The following is an 11762-nucleotide window of genomic DNA, read 5'->3' as shown; positions in this document are numbered from 1 at the left end:
ATCAAAGTAAAATCTTTGCATGCATATGAAAGGGATTGGAGGTGCTGGCCTTAGCTAGGTGCGTGAATAGCTCATCTCTGGGAAGAGGCAGAAAGGCAGTATACACGGTACAGATGCTACTACAGGGCGAAGTGTAGCAAAGGCCTAAAGAAAGACTCTTCTGAGTACCTCAGTTTTCTTAAGGCAGTAGGCTGGAAGGTTATATCTGAGGGCAAAGATGGAGGAGGGAGTTTGCAAAGAGTTTGGGGGTACTTCTCTGGCGGTCCAGTGGCTAAGGCTCCACACTCAAACTGCAGGGGGCCCAGTTTCGACCCCCTGGTCAGGTAACTAGATCCTGCATGCCGCAACTTAAGATTCTGCATACCACATGAAGATCAGAGATCCCACGTGCCACATCTGTGACCCAGCACAGCCAAATAAATAGATAAATACTAAACAGAACAATGAGAATGTCCTTGTGCTCAAGTAGCACACCATCTACCTGAAGACAGAGGACAGACAACAAACGCGTAAACTAAATAATGTCTCTCATATGGTTTTTAGTGCTCGGGGAGCAGGCAGCAGTGCAAAGAGACAAAGAGTGAAAGCAATTATTGTTTATGACAGCAGGCTTCTCTGATGAGGTGACATTTGAGCAGAAACCTGAAACAAAGGAAGCAGAAAGCCGCACATTAAAAAAAAAGAAAAAAAGAGTTTGAGGAGAAGGTGGAAAAGAGTTGTTTCGGAAAGTTGAATGGTAAATGGACCAGGTAATACAGTGATATTCCAGGCAGCATTAGACCCATTTGATGTTGGCAGTTATGAATTTAAAATGGGGCTAATCAAAGGGTAGTATGGCTTCCTTCAGCTGCATATTATAGAGAGTAGGCGGAGAGTTAGATTTAGTCAGGGTTGTGTTTCTCCAAGTTAATATGAGAGACAGGCATTTCTCTACATGCACAGAAATGATGATGAGGTCATCATAGACTTTAAGATAGAAATGAAGGATGTGAAAGAAGGGTGAGGGAAAATGACACGGGATCAACGCACCAGAAGCCCTGATCAGGTCAAAAGATGGTTACAGTTGAACTTTAAAAGGCAGGAATTGGAAAGATAAAAGGTGGGGATGTGAAACTGAGATAACAAAGGAGTGGCAGTTGCTGGTAATGACAAGGTTTACAATAGTACTGTGGGAGGTAGGATGGAGGAAAAAAATCACTAGAGAATAAGAATTCAAAGAAACAGATGTATCAAGCTATTGGAAAACTCATATTTGAAATGACCAAGAATTTGGACAGCAGAAGTGTTGGAGGGAATGACTCTGACCCATAAAATGAAGGCTTTTGGTTTGATCGATTTTTTTTGATCAATTAGGATGATAATAGAAGTACTACAGGCTGAGACACTTGATGCATTGGTAAAGAACTCAACAAAGCATGCTAACAAAATGGTCTCAAGTCTACCTGGTCCTCAGAGAGCTTCAGGTTTATGCTTCAGTGAGAAGTAAGGGTTAATTTATCTGGTCTCCCCCTGGCAGGCCTCCCAGAGCAAGAGTTGTCTTCCTGCAGGGCGGGACCATTTGGCAAATATCCTGAGAGAATACTGAGGTGGTGGAATAGGACAGGAGGCCAAGGTTCCACACACAGATATCTGAAACTGCAAGGCTTGTACCTGAGCTGCTGTTCATGCCAAAGGCTGCCCCAGCCACAAATTCTGAGACTGGAGAACACAAGGCTTGGACATAAGGCCCTCATCATATCGAAGGTGATGCAGGCACTTCCTTAAGCAGGCAGCTTATCAGCCCAAAGTGTAGATGGCTGTCCTGTTGATGGCTTTGCTTTGTCCCAGAGAGCAACTGGCAAGTGAGGAACTGTACATCTGCTCGCTTCCTGGTTCTACTAATTTCTCTGAATAAATGCTGGCACAGGTCTAGTGTGTGTGGTATCAGGTCATTCAACCCATGTGTGCTCTATCAGCAAACATTACCTAACTCCCCTCTTTTCTTCTTCTTTGCCTCATATTTTAAGAACAAAAAGGAAAAAAAAGAAGATGTCTTTTCCCCTAACCATACATCCAGTATCACGTCTTATAATGACTTGTTTTGAAAGGGTTTGAGGAACTGGCCTGGGAAGTCCAGTAGTAGAAGGAAACCCAAAGCATTAAAGCATTTTTCGACATCAGCAATAGGTTGCTAAGGCAGAAATTGCAAGTATAAATTTCCCTATGCATTCATCGTACCCCAGAGTACTCCAGAGGTGTCAAGGCCCTCTTTTCTGCTGATTCACTCCTTTAGGTTTTTGCACAGCACTCCAGAAAACCCCTGCAGTTAGTTAGAGTTAGCACCAAACATCCTCATACATGCCTGCTATGATAAAGAAGGCATTGATCATCATACTCAAAGGGGAAGAGTCCTGGGCATCTAAGACTGGCTGGGAGCCAGTGCAACACATCTCAAAATTTTATTTAAAACAATAGCTACAGCAAAACAGTTTTTGAAGATCTATTCACTTCCTCAATAAAAGCATAGCCCAATAGGATCTATGGAGAAGGAAATGGCAACCCACTCCAGTGTTCTTGCCTGGAGAATCCCAGGGACGGGGAGCCTGGTGGCCTGCCGTCTATGGGGTCGCACAGAGTCGGACATGACTGAAGCGACTTAGCTAGCTAGCTAATAGGATCTAATGGCCTTATTGCTTTTACCTCATTGCCACCATTTACATATTTGCAGTCCTGGCTCAGTTACTTGTGATATTTAAAGCTGAATACAATTGAAGCCACATTTTTTAAATACTTAATTCTACCATGAAACTGAGCTATTGTGAGATGCTGAAAAAAAGGAGATACTATTGTAGTACAGCAATGTGGATTTTAAAGTCAAACAGACGCGAATTTGTTCAGATTACCATCTCTTTGACCTTAAATAAATTTCCTAATATTCTCAACATTCAGTTTCTCTTCTACAGAATGGAGGTAATAATACCAACAATCTTAAGGGTAATTTTGATCTACCATGAAAACGTATCATTATATGTAAAGAATCTAGATGCCAGAGCAGAATTAATGTCCAATTACTGGTAACTACTACGATAAATGTATAAGTAACACAGTCAACTCACTCCGGGTCACATGCAATTTTCCTGTGCAAGGGTAGCTACTTACTACTGTTAGCCAAAAAAGAAAAAAAAAAATTCAGACAGCTGCTTCCATGTGGATTACTGATCATGTGAGTCACGGTTCTAAACCTTGGCTGCCCTGACCAAAATTCTGATAACTTTGCAAGATGTTCCAGAAATGGGTCACGGTATTTTTTTTTCTCTCTTTTAGTGGGAAAATAGAAAGACGGGGTTTTAATGTGCGAGTGCTGCAATGTTTTAGCCTTTTCGTTTCTTATAAACTTGTTACCTTCTAAACAGAAGCAACTGGGTGATTGTAACCACAACTGCACGCTTGCGCACAAGGAGGCACCATTAAACTATAAGAATTGTGTCCCCAGCCAACTATTCCAGTCCTAAAACAAAGGAAAGGGCTCATCATCATGTTTTCCCCAAAGCCAAAACCCTCTAAAGCCACAGAGAAGATATCATCATTGCTGGAGAGGGTTTCCTGAGACAGGGAAAAGAGAGAAGTATCCTGGTTTCTCCCTTTTGCTCACCTCAATCTCCTACCAGCCCCTTCTGTTGGCTCTGTTCGACAGAGTCATCTGGCAAGACAGCCTAAAACAACCTGCAGACTCAGGTCTTTGTGATGCCAGCATTCCTGGGGCAGGGGAAGGAATTGATCTGGGCACTAACAGGAAAACAACAGCCTTCTTTCAGTTCCTTGGAAAGGCCAAGCTCTTCCCAGTGTCAAGATATTTACATATTCTTTGACCTCTGCCTACAATTGCTGCTGCTGCTGCTGCTGCTGCTGCTGCTAAGTTGCTTCAGTCGTGTCCGACTCTGTGCAACCCCATTGACGGCAGCCCACCAAGCTCCGCCATCCCTGGGATTCTCCAGGCAAGAACACTGGAGAGGGTTGCCATTTCCTTCTCCAATGCATGAAAATGAAAAGTGAAAGTGAAGGCGCTCAGCCGTGTCCGACTCTTAGCGACCCCGTGGACTGCCTGCCTACAATTACTTCCCCACAATTCTACCTGGCTGACTGATTCTTCATTTCTCAGCTTAAACATTGTCTCCTTGAAGTGGTCTCCCCTGATTATCAATATAGAGTAGGTCCTCCTCTATTATTCTTTTTTAAAAAAATTTCTTTTTACAAACCTTCAGAATTATATATGTATATGTGTAATGATCTGTTTACTATCTACTTATCCAGGGACAAGACATATCTGTTTTGCTTCCTACTGCGTTGCCATAATTTGGCACCATGCCTAGCATATAGTTGGGGCTTCTCAGGTGGCACTAGTGGTAAAGAACCTGCCTGCCAATGCAGAAGCTGCAGGTTCAATCCCTGGCTATGGAAGAGCCTCCCTGGAGGAGGAAATGACATCCACTTAAGTATTCTTACCTGGAAAATCCCACGGACAGAGGATCCTGATTACAGTCCATGGGGTTGAAAAGAGTTGGACATGATTGAGTGACTGAACAACTGAGCAACTGAGCACACAAGCTACACACACATGAACACACACTGGCATATAGTCAGTACTCAGTATGAGGCAGCCATAATTCGGTTCAGTTCAGTTCAGTTCAGTCGCTCAGTCGTGTCCGACTCTTTGCGACCCCATGAATCGCAGCACTCCAGGCCTCCCTGTCCATCACCAACTCCCAGAGTTCACTCAGACTCACGTCCATCGAGTCAGTGATGCCATCCAGCCATCTCATCCTCTGTCGTCCCCTTCTCCTCCTGCCCCCAATCCCTCCCAGCATCAGGGTCTTTTCCAATGAGTCAACTCTTCGCATGAGGTGGCCAAAGTACTGGAGTTTCGGCTCCAGCATCAGTCCTTCCAAAGAAATCCCAGGGCTGATCTCCTTTAGGATGGACTGGTTGAATCTCCTTGCAGTCCAAGGGACTCTCAAGAGTCTTCTCCAACACCACAGTTCAAAAGCATCAATTCTTCGGCGCTCAGCCTTCTTCACAGTCCAACTCTCACATCCATACATGACCACAGGAAAAACCATAGCCTTGACTAGACGAACCTTTGTTGGCAAAGTAATGTCTCTGCTTTTGAATATGCTATCTAGGTTGGTTATAACTTTTCTTCCAAGGAGTAAGCGTCTTTTAATTTCATGGCTGCAGTCACCATGTGCAGTGATTTTGGAGCCCAGAAAAATCAAGTCTGACACTGTTTCCACTGTTTCCCCATCTATTTCCCATGAAGTGATGGGACAAGATGCCATGATCTTTGTTTTCTTTACTACCTATTACTTTTAAGGATAGTTGAATAATCAAACGAAGATGTCAACCCTTTCTGAAGTGTAGGTCAGTTTCTTTCTGGTGCCACATTCTATTTTTTCTTCCTAATATTTAGTTAACCCAAGTTGTAAGTTCCAGTTCCATGAATACTTTTTAAACATTGTCTAGAACACAAAGATGTAGAAATTTTGTGTTCTCAGTTCAGTTCAGTTCAGTTGCTCAGTCACACAAAGAGTCGGACACAACTGAGCGACTGAACTGAACTGAGAACACAGCATTTCTACATCATGAGGGCTTAAAGGCAGTTAGAGAAAGTGGATACATTCCTTGAACTGTCAAAACAAAAACTCTGTCGGCAAACTTGGACTAAACAAATTCTTTTCATCAAATGATCTGTAACTGAAAAGAGAAAAATGTGCGCAAGAGACCAATTTATCATCTGCAAAATCTGTTTATGTTTCACACATTCTGGTTTGGATTTTTTGATGCTTGTTCTTTAAACTATTGAACGATATATTTTCCATGACATTTCCCAGGGGATCTTCATTATTTTTCTTCTACAATTTATTTTTTCTTCAGTAGAATTCAGCTCTCTTTTCTTTCTTCATGTAGAGGACTGCAACATCTTTTGTAGATAAATCTGGACCCCACATAAGGAAGGGCTGCTTTGTCTTTACAGACTCTACCTCTCAGATTCCCAAGCTTTCTTAAACCCAGGCCTCTGACCCCAAGTATTCCCTTGTTATCATATGCCGAAAAAAATTCCTGAAAGTTCAGGAAGGTCAACAGTCTGGCACTGGGGAGACTAAGGTGACTGCCTTGGTCTCTTGGAAACTCCACTTCCAGGTTCACTTTCATCATCACTATGAGATTTAGTTTTCAAACATGTATTGAATGCCTAGCGTGTATTATGTGACTCAGTGGTAAAGAGCCTACCTCCCAATGCAGGAGACATAAGAGATGCGGGTTAGATCCCTGGGAAGATACCCTGGAGAAGGAAATGGCAATGCCCTCCAATATTATTGCCTGGGAAAGCCCATGAACATAGGAGCCCGGTGGGCTACAATCCAGGGGGTGGCAGGAGTTGGACATAACTTAGTGACTTAAACAACTGTGTAATATGCACTGTGCTAGAGTTAGAGACTTAATTATGAATAAGCTGTGGTATCAGTTCTCAAGGCTCCCCAGGTAGCATTAGTGGTAAAGAATCGGCCTGCCAATGCACAGGAGTTCACTGTGTAATATAGGGAGACAGTTTAGTTCAGTCAGTTCAGTTCAGTCGCTCAGTCGTGTCCGACTCTTTGTGACCCCATGAATTGCAGCATGCCAGGCCTCCCTGTCCATCACCAGCTCCCGGAGTTCACTCAGACTCACGTCCATCGAGTCAGTGATGCTATCCAGCCATCTCATCCTCTGTCGTCCCCTTCTCCTCTTGACCCCAATCCCTCCCAGCATCAGAGTCTTTTCCAATGAGTCCATTCTTTGCATGAGGTTGCCAAAGTACTGGAGTTTCAGCTTCAGCATCATTCCCTCCAAAGAAATCCCAGGGCTGATCTCCTTCAGAATGGACTGGTTGGACCTCCTTGCAGTCCAAGGGACTCTCAAGAGTCTTCTCCAACACCACAGTTCAAAAGCATCAATTCTTGGGTGCCCAGCTTTCTTCACAGTCCAACTCTCACATCCATACATGACCACTGGAAAAACCATAGCCTTGACTAGATGGACCTTTGTTGGCAAAGTAATGTCTCTGCTTTTGAATATGCTATCTAGGTTGGTCATAACTTTTCTTCCAAGGAGTAAGCGTCTTTTAATTTCATGGCTGCAATGATTTTGGAGCCCCCCAAAATCAAGTCTGACACTGTTTCCACTGTTTCCCCATCTATTTTCCATGAAGTGATGGGACCAGATGCCATGATCTTTGTTTTCTGAATGTTGAGCTTTAAGCCAACTTTTTCACTCTCCACTTTCACTTTCATCAAGAGGCTTTTTAGTTCCTCTTCACTTTCTGCCATAAGGGTGGTGTCATCTGCATATGTGAGGTTATTGAGATTTCTCCCGGCAGTCTTAATTCTAGCTTGTGCTTCTTCCAGCCCAGCGTTTCTCATGATGTACTCTGCATAGAAGTTAAATAAGCAGGGTGACAATATACAGCCTTGACGTACTCCTTTTCCTATTTGGAACCAGTCTGTTGTTCCATATTCAGTTTTAACTGTTGCTTTCTGACCTGCATAGGGAGACAGGCAGGTAACAAATATGTATAATTTATGAATATTTATAAATATTTATAAACTTGTAATATTTATAATTATGTCAAATACTCCATGAAAAGCAAACACAAAGCACAGGTCCTAGAAACCTAGGAACCTAAAGAAAAGGTCCTAACCTAATCTTGGGGATGCTACAAGGAAAGTTTCCTGGAGGAAGTGATGGTTGAGCTGAAAGATAAGTAGGAGTTGCCTGGACAAAGATTAGAAGTGTTCCAGGAAAAGAAAAATAATATGTGTAAAAGTTCACAGTAATGTGTTCAGGGAGACTCTAAGTAATTTAGGGCCAGGGCAGGGAAGAGAGTGAGAGATGAGCTGAGAAGGTAAGCACAGGACCAGGTGTTGACAGCTGTTACACCAGGTGAGAACATATTCTTTTCCTTTTTTGAGAACCCATTCTTTAGGGGCAGGTCTTTCCAAACTGACTCTAGAGAGAAGACATTGATGATAGTGGAAAGAAGCAGACTTCTGGAGCCAGGGAATTTAGGTTGGCAACTTTGTCCTGTCACCTGTTGGTGACTTCGGGCAAAATTACTCAGCTTGTCTAAACCCCTCAGGGGTTTCATCAATAAAACAAAGACAATTATATCTTCTCTAAAGGATTATTATCAAGGTTTAAAAAGATAATGTCTGTACTATCCAGTATGTTGCATGGTATCTTGTTAAGCCTCAAGTATTTTGGAATAAACTGCTATAATCAAGATTATCCATACAAAGCCTTGAGTTACAAGGTTAAATGAACAGAGTAGACTCTGGTTTGTCTCTAGTTACCAAAGAGACAGTATCCTTGCCTGGACCTGTTTAGATTCTTTTGTTTGGTCTCTTTAGCTCTTTTATTTTAATGGCAACATATATCTCACAATTTGGTGTTAATGCACTGCTTAAATAAATGAGTTGTTTGGAAGTGAATTATGATGTCCTTAGACATTTTCATTTCCTTCATGGCACAGAATTTTTGAGTTAGAAGAGTCTGTGAGTGAAAGTAAGAATTGCTTAGTTGTGTCTGACTCCTTGTGACCCCATGGACTGTAGCCCATCATGATCCTCTGTCCATAGGCTTCTCCAGGCAAGACTACTGAAGTGGGTAGCCATTCCCTTCTCCGGGGAATCCTGACCCAGCAATCAAACCCTAGTCTCCTGCATTGCAGGCAGATTCTTTACCATTTGAGCCACGAGGGAAATCATCTATAGAAGATGGGAATAGAAACATGGGCTAATAGCAAACAAACGAAATATCCACCAGCAGGGAAATGGATAAATAAACCACTTATCTCCATACTATGAAATACTATGCAGGAGTGGACAGGAATGAGATAGCTCTCTAGGTACTCATATACCTAGGTCTTCAAGTGTGTGTATGTCTCAGTCGTGTCCAACTCTTTGTGACCCTTTGGACTATGGTCCACCAGGCTTCCCTGTCCATGGGATTTTCCAGGCAAGAATACTGGTGCAGGTTGCCATTTCCCCCTCCAAGTCATCTTCCTGACCCAGGGATCCAACCTGCATCTCCTGCATTGCAGGCAGATTCTTTACTGCTGAGGCATTGGGAAAACCAAAGCTCTCCAAGACCTATTGTTAAAGGAAAAAACAAGCTGCACAAAATGGCATCATTTTTTATAGAAAAGTATACACATGAAAAAAATATATATATATGAGCACTATTATATGATTTCTAAGGTTAATGCGTAGTGTTTAAATGCATAGAAAAACTCTGGCAGGAGGTACACTGAAATGGTAAGAGTGGTTATATATGATGACATGAGCAGGGAAGAAGGCTGCTAGTCCAAGGAAACTTACTGTAAAGACTGAAAATAAAACTCCTTGTACATTATAAGTACTCCCATTTATTAGTTTTCTTTTCCCTATCCCAAGTCCAATGGCTTTTTCTGTCTTTCTTTAAAAAAAACTTTATAAAAAACAGATTAGGGTCGGAGAAGAAAGTGGCAACCCAGTCTAGTATTCTTGCCTAGAAAATCCCATGGACAGAGGAGCTTTGAGGGCTACAGTCCATGGGGTGGCAAAGAATTGGACATGGTTGAATGACTGAACAACAGCAAAAAGTACCAAGTGTACAGTCCTAACTAGCTAGCTGATCATGTAGAAGTTGTGTCAAAGCCACAGAGAATCTGTGCGTTAGCTCTCCTTCAGTTAGGAACCTTTACTGTATCCCATGTATGTTTGTTAAAAAAAAAAAAAAATTGAAAACCTTTGAATAAAACAAACAAACAAAAAAACAGATGAGGGGGAGTCCCCTGGTGGTCCACTGGTTAGGACCAGATGCTTTCACTGCCTTGGGCCCCAGGTTCAGTCCCTGGTTGGGAAACTAAATTCCCACAGGCCACGTGGTGAGGCAGCAGAACAACAAACAATAGCAAAACAAAAAGCTGTAACAGATTACAAAACCGAGGTATTTGAGTCACTTCTTTAAGGTCACATAGTCGGTTAATGTGAGAGCAAGGGCTGCATCCAGGTCTCTTATATCACGATGTATCAGCCTTAACTCTACCGGGGAGTTGGATTCCATTGTGTAACATGGTTGTTTCCACTAGTGGTTCCAATGTTCAGATTCCATGTGGCAGGGTTTTCTGATAGTTTTGTAATGAGAGCATTATGTTCTGGGCTTGGCCAGCTGTTGGACCAGGAAAACCGAGGAAGGCCAGTCAGGGAGTGTTGAGCAGACCTGCAGAGTTATGTCTGGCATGATTTTGTTCTTTTGACTTTACTAGCTGTCAAGGAAGTCTAGCAGAAAATATCAGGGACCTAGCTACAAGGAGAACATTGATATCAGGCAAAGAATCAGTTAACAGAAAAGGGAATGGGGACAAAACCAGACATCTGACATTCTTTTTGGTTACCTAGAATCTGAATCTCCTTCCTGTGTGCTCACTTGCTCAGATGTGTCCAACTCTTTGCAGTCCCCTGGACTGTAGCCTGCCAGGCTCCTCTGTCCATGGAATTTTCCAGGCAAGAACACTATAGTGGGTTGCCATTTCCTACTCCAGGGGATCTTCCTGACTCAGGGATGAATGCACGTCTCTTGTGTCTCCTGCATTGGCAAGCAGGTTCTTTACCACTAGCACCACCTGGGGAGCCCTGAACCTCTTTCTGTGTTTGGGTAATTTTTATAATTTGTCAGGCAAAGTTTGCCACCCACTATATTAGTTGAAAATGACATGCCTTCCCTGTTGTCCCTGTAGCTTAGTACAGTCAGGTGGCCTAGGCTCCAGCAATCAGAAGTACCTTCCTCGTCATGGTCCACTTTGCTTAGAACTATGAGGATTCCCTTCTGGCACATAGAGAGTTATCCATGAAGGGCTTTTACCATTAATTTTAGCTAAAGACCTAAATTTTAATTTTAACTAAAACAAATTTTAACTATCACAGACTCCAGGTGGGCTTATGGCTATTATCTTGTTGAGTCCAAAACAAAGGGGATTTTGGTTCCAAATAGGAAAAGGAGTTCATCAAGGCTGTATATTGTCACCCTGTTTATTTAACTTATATGCAGAGTACATCATGAGAAATGCTGGACTGAAACACAAGCTGGAATCAAGATTGCCGGGAGAAATCTCAATAACCTCAGATATGCAGATGACACCACCCTTATGGCAGAAAGTGAAGAGGAAATAAAAAGCCTCTTGATGAAAGCGAAAGAGGAGAGTGAAAAAGTTGGCTTAAAGCTCAACATTTAGAAAATGAAGATCATGGCATCTGGTCCCATCACTTCATGGAAAATAGATGGGGAAACAGTGGAAACAGTGTCAGACTTGATTTTTCTGGGCTCCAAAATCACTGCAGATGGTGACTGCAGCCATGAAATTAAAAGACGTTTACTCCTTGGAAGGAAAGTTATGACCAACCTAGATAGCATATTGAAAAGCAGAGACATTACTTTGCCAACAAAGGTTCGTCTAGTCAAGGCTATGGTTTTTCCTGTGGTCATGTATGGATGTGAGAGTTGGACTGTGAAGAAGGCTGAGCGCCGAAGAATTGATGCTTTTGAACTGTGGTGTTGGAGAAGACTCTTGAGAGTCCCTTGGACTGCAAGGAGATCCAACCAGTCCATTCTGAAGGAGATCAGCCCTGGGATTTCTTTGGAAGGACTGATGCTGAAGCTGAAACTCCAGTACTTTGGCCACCTCATGCGAAGAGTTGACTCATTGGAAA

The sequence above is a fragment of the Bos javanicus genome, chromosome 5 (genome assembly GCF_032452875.1).
Source record: "Bos javanicus breed banteng chromosome 5, ARS-OSU_banteng_1.0, whole genome shotgun sequence".
NCBI lineage: Eukaryota > Metazoa > Chordata > Mammalia > Artiodactyla > Bovidae > Bos > Bos javanicus.
The sequence above is the reverse complement of the archived record's forward strand: the minus strand, read 5'-3'. Positions refer to the sequence as shown.